Source organism: Opisthocomus hoazin, chromosome 6, assembly GCF_030867145.1.
Source record: "Opisthocomus hoazin isolate bOpiHoa1 chromosome 6, bOpiHoa1.hap1, whole genome shotgun sequence".
NCBI lineage: Eukaryota > Metazoa > Chordata > Aves > Opisthocomiformes > Opisthocomidae > Opisthocomus > Opisthocomus hoazin.
Genome location: NC_134419.1, coordinates 51,542,718 through 51,548,933, shown reverse-complemented (window position 1 = coordinate 51,548,933; position 6,216 = coordinate 51,542,718).

The following is a 6,216-nucleotide window of genomic DNA, read 5'->3' as shown; positions in this document are numbered from 1 at the left end:
CCAGCACCCTGCTGCCCCTCCTCAGAGGCTCTCCCCCTCCACCGGCATGCACCCAGTTCGCTCGGCAAATGTCTCCTCCAAGGCAGGTGCCAAGGACAAGCCAGCAATCTGCAGCGCCCCGTGAGCACTGATCTTACTATGTCAAAAAACTGCTTCTGCTTTAATAGCAGAAGAATTTAAATAGCAAAGAACAACCAGCTTTTACCAATTCACACAAGAGTTGCAAATTCTGAGCAGATTCCACTCTCCCCACACCTTTTTTAGGGTTCTTAACCGATCTGCTAATTCAGTATCTCACTACAACTTTTCCACAGCAGATTTCTGGCTTAAAAACGCAGCAAGCTGCCAATACCTACATATTAATGTACAAGCATAAGGTAGTTTCTTACAAGAAAGAAGCAATTTTTAAAAATCACATATATCTTACATGATGCTTACCACAAACCCACTACAAGTGTAATTATGTGTAATTAGTTGTGTGTTTGTAAACCCAACAGTTTAATCACGTTCAATTAACCACACTGTAATTGGAACATTTGATAGTTAAATGTTGTCTTGCTTAACTGATGAACACCTGGAATGTGTAATTAGTTCCACCACCAATAAATCAACTTTAACTAAAATCTGTCATTAGTAATTATTTTCCTTCCTTCCTGGTAGACCGCTAGGATTAAAGATAATAAATAGCCAATTCGGATCCAGAGCAATTTGCTAAGATCATGACTGCAGGAGCCCTCCTGCTGCCAATTTTACTTTTCTGTGACACATTCTTCAGCAGAGATGACAAACTGCTGCACAAGTCATTGGTTTTACCCGTGTTGGGTTTTTTTAATGAGTGCGTTTAATTTTTTATTTTTTTTGTAAGAACTACGAGGTCGAATGTAAAAAGTTACCTCCAGGTGAGGAGCAAGGAGAAATGATCACCACCTCAAGCGGCCAACTATTCCAAGACACAGAAGTTGCTCATGATGCTATTTTTTTGAGCTGGCCCTGTGCATACTTGTGCCCCGAAGGCCCCGAGGCAGCACAGTACAGGGGCACACAACCACAGCACTCCATTAAGAATATTTCCATTTCTACACTCAAAGGATGCCACAACAGCTGGGACAAACTCTGCAAACCACGGCAGAAGGAACTTTCTCTGGAGGTACATACCAAGAAATTGCTCAGCAAAAGTGCAGTCTCCAGGAAAGCTCAGGAGTCCAGCAGAGCAGAGCAAACCAGCAATGATAAGAGCGGCAGGCAGCTGATTCTGGCCCACCGCAGCTCCCGCACCAGGGAGCGGGACCATCGCAAGGGTAGCAGGAGGTGGAGCCGGTTTCCAGCTCTAACCCAACCAGCTGGGTCACTATGCCCATGGGGGAATCTGTCAGGAAAACCTCCGCGTTGAAAACACCCCTCAAATCCCATCAAAACAACTTAGGAATTCTACACTGGAGATCCCCCTTTCTAGTTAAAGGGAAGGTTGAGCAATAATTTTCTCAGACACAGCCAGGGACATGCTCCTGCAAGTCAGAGTGGTCACTCCCACCCCTCAGAGAGGCGACAGCTGCGGGTTTGTCGGCAGGTCTCAGCACACGTAGAACTGGGCATATGCTGAGGGAGTTCCGTTACATCAGCACTTCAAGCCGTTTGCCTACCCCATTTCAAGCCACAGACAGACATAAAATGAGAGGCTCTGGAAAAGCGCCCATTCACAGAAATAATCGGAACTTTTTTAAAAGAAGAGGAACCAGACAACAAAAGATATATAGCATTAAACTGCAGGGTGTATCTTGAGGTTAAGCATTCCTATTCACTGTCATTATTCCCGATCATTGGTATCTCCAGTGGAACCAAGAGGCAGCAAATCTAAAATGATAAAAGAAAACAAACATAATGCAATGATAGACTGCTGAACTGCCATCTCATAGGCCTGAAATCAAGATATCAGGAGGCCTTAAAAAAGGAGGGGACATTAGTATGAGCAATAGCATACACTATCATAAGGATTAAATAATGGTTTGAAACAAAAGAAATACCTCTGGAGGTGCAGCAGAAACCTGGTGGCAGAAGCCGGGCTTCCTGCAACTATGTTCAGAGCCAGCTGTCACCGCATATGGACACCAACATTTATAAACCTGACCAACCATGAGATAGGGGATGGTGAAAAGCAATGGCAATTTCTTTCAATCTGGACACATCTGGAGTAACTTCATTTCATGCACAGAGATTCTAGTTTCCTGAGGTGTGCCAGCAATATACTGCAGTCTCTTTCTTTTCCTTCGCGCATCAGTAGAGAGATGAGAATTCAATCAGGCCCTGCATCACTGTGGATGGGATAGCAGGGGAAAAAGTGCAGAGCAAGGTAGAAAATGATGTGAGTGAGGCTGTGACAAACAAGAAATAAGGTGCTGCACATGCAGAATCTCTTTGAAAAGAGTTTAAAACCCATGTAATCACCAGTTTTTCCTGGAACGTGTCACGACAAGGACACTTAAATAGAGCCAACTGAATGTTGGCAGTACTGTTACCTGGCAGACAAAAGAGAAATTTTCAGCCCAAGGGACAGAAGTGTTGAAAAAGCTACTTACAGTCAGCCGGTCTATTCAGCCTTACCTGTCATTAGCACCACTAGGTTACTATTACGTGGGACGGTGTCACTTAAACCATACTTCACACGCCCCTTTCTTAGGTGAAAAGCCAAGAAAAGCCATCAGCCTGCACAGCTTCAGATCTCCTTGAACCGCTGTGGGAACCCGCAGTCAAAGCAGTCCAGTCGGAGCTGTACTGTGCTTTCACAAGCTATCAAAATTGCTGCAACGTTCTTGTTTTCTGGTTTATTTATCCAAATACCGGCTTGTTTCATAAACCAGGAAACTATCCAGAGGAGCTCATCTAGCATAGAAAGTATTGTAACTATTTAATATCAAGTTAAAAGGAGTCTGGCCTAATTCAGGGTCACACCACAAGTATGCAGGAGTTGGAAGCATAGTTGGATTCCCAGACCTCCTCTTCAACTTCTCAGCCACATTCCTGTTCCCTTTCCCTCACGAACATCTCCAGCTGCTGTGGTCGACCACCCTCCTCAGGTGGGCACAAACAGTACTCCCACTGCACGTTATAGCCCACACAGTTCTTTACAGATTTGGAAGACTTGGTAAAAAGAAATTCTGCTGCTGCAAGAAAAGATCATCCCAGACTGACATAGTTTGCCTGTAGCTGTACATCTGTCCACTATTTTCACAATTTTAACTCTAATGGAAGGATTGCATCTATCAAAAATCATCTCTAGGAAGTTTTACGTCTCCTGCAGCAAGTGATACAACAAAAGATGACCTTTCCAAAGAACTGCTGCTAACTCACTGCATGGAAAAAATTGTATCTCTTGCATGCTGTAATACACAATATAGTTAGTTGCCTCAAGCAAACTAAAAACTGAATGACAGAACCAGCTGGTTACAGATGGTAGTGTGAAAAGTTCACCTCCCACTTTCTCTGCTGCTTAGCTGCAAGAGTATTAGTCAACAAAGCAAAGGATTATTTGTACTTCACTGCTCAGATTAAAAAGGATAAATGCTAAAAATGAATCCATAGCCTTCACTTCAAGCAATAACATACAGCGCTCCAACAAAGGAGGAAATAGCTTTGATGAAACATCAACTGGGATAATGAAAAAGATCACTGAGATGAGCTTGACGTGAATATTGGACAAAGTTTACCTTCTGGAAAAAGGAACTCAAGCCCTGCCTTTATACGTGACCTGATTTTTAACATGGTGCATGTGTGGGGGTGTGTATCACTGGCTGATGACAAAATAAAGCAGAGGATATTTGCCAGCCAGGAAAATGTAGATTCAGCCAAACTCCCGTTGCTTCTCTGTGCCGAGTCAGTCACCAGAAGGGCCGTGGAACAACAAAACGGGAAACAAAATACAAAACAGAGCCTGAACTGGAGGAGCAGTGGAAAAGTATTTTTGAATATTTACAATTGATAGTCTTCCTCTGACAAAGGGAAAACTGAGGCTTAAGCAAACCTAACCCAGAATTAAAGGATAAATATTGCCTAATGACAGCAAAATGGCATTAAAACGTAGGCAGCATAAATGAAATTTAAGCTTTGCCTCTGCTCAGCACTCTTAGCAGCTAAGACTGAAAAAAAAAACCCAGCACTCCCTAGGGAAAAACAGAGTAAGATTAAAGGTGAAACACAGAAAGGAGTGAAAAAAATGAAATAAGTTCAGACTTTCTCTTTGGACAACCTGTGAGCATCACGGATGTATTTAAGGACAGTGCAAAGCAGCCAATCCTTAAAAAAAAACCAAAAACAAACCTTGAGATTTGCAGCTGAAATAAAACAAAATCTAGAAAGCCGCAGAATCTTCTCAAATGCTGAAGTAAAGACTTCAAATCAGTTTAAAAACAGATAAAGAAATAAAAGCTATTTCACAAGTGAGTAGTAAAGCACTAAAGGCATTGTTCTAGCACAGAAACAGATGAACAGTGCAGATGCAACATTATCAAATTTCTACACACAAATAAAGCACAAGGGAAAAGCTAGAAGTGAAACTTAAGGATGGTGATTGTGACCTAATGTGTATAATTAAGCTACTTAAATTAACTCAGCTCTCTTTCTTCTTTTTAGAGACATGGAAAGCAATAGATAAGAGTCTCACACCGAATAAAGAATTTATTAGGGCATTCCTCCCCAAAATCGTTTTGTCTTCGTTAAAAATAACAGGCAGAAGAGTTGCTGTAAGTGAAGAGTTTCTAATTCTACAAAGTTGAAAGCTTTAAGGAAAGATATCTGCTCAAAAAAAGTAGTTATTTGACCAAAAATGCTGCCTTCTCTGATTTGCCATGACAGATAGGGTAACGAGTGACATAGCTGGCTTCTTAACTTTAGGACCTTGTAAAATATAATGCACTGATTGCATTAGTCCAACTGAAAATATTTTTAATAAAGCTGCAGAGAATTTCCTTATTTCTAAACATGTGACTGGAAAAACACTTCTCAGCAATAGCAAAACATAGCAGCAAGGATATCTAAAGTAAAAGTCAAACAAGGTGTTAAATTAAAATGAAAATATAAGAAGTTAAAATGGAAGTCAATGTTTCTGTCCACATTCTCCTTTGGATCTTGGAGACAAAGTACCAAATGAGTTTCCAGACTGGCCCACACTCATGAAGAGAGCTTCAGGTACCATGAGTCACGCCAGGGCTGCTGAAAATATCATTAACTTCTTTTCGGGACGCACACCCTTCTGGTCATCAATCCACCAAACTCACAGAAGTCACCCCAGGCAAAGAATTCATTAATTCCAGGTCAAATAAAGCAGAAATAAGCATGTTCAAAATGTAAATGATCTTTGTTTCCTAATTGTCATGTAATGCCGAATAAAAAGCAGAGAAAAAATGCCCTGGTACAGCCTGATACATGTGGCAGGAGGGAAAACCAGACTCCCACCACATAATGGTACCTTTACGATCCTCCTGCTCTAGAGTCTTATATCTGCTTTGGGAATACAACTTTATATTATTCTATTTCTTATTAAATTTTATTTCTTGTAATAAAAAAATTGAAGTCAACAGTAACAAAACTTGGTCTTTACCATATCCCTGCTGACCCAATTATCCTTTGAAGATGTGTAAGAAGTGACTATGGTTATAAATGTTAATGCAATGGAAGGCATTAATATAATTCAGAAAAAAAAATACCTCACAAACTCTATTCTAGTTCTGAATGTGAAACATTACAAAAATGATGAATAAACAAATGATCAGAAGATAGAGGATTGCAGCATATTCTATAGGCTGTTTGTCACCAAGCTTCAGCCTCAGAGGTTAAGTAAAAACACAGTCCACCTCTAAGTCAACAGTACCTAAATGTTGTTGTGATTGCACCTTTTGGGAACCTGATCAGGCTATTTGTAAGGCACACACAGGCTGGTACACCTACACACAGCACAGATCTCAGTGAGGCAACCAGGCAGAGCAACCTGCGTGTGCTTATCTGTGCACGTGTGTGTGTGTAAGTGCAGGCACACTTATATGGGTGTGTGTTCATTTGCAAAACTATTATTTAACTGTGGAACCTGCTCAAAGTACAGAGGCCTTTCAATACCCTTTCTCGTATCAGATGCATTAGATAAAGGTCCAAAATCAAAATTATACAAATATTATTGAAAAAGGCTGGGTAAACGTCCTAGAAAAAGCAGCACTCCTAATACAGATGTTA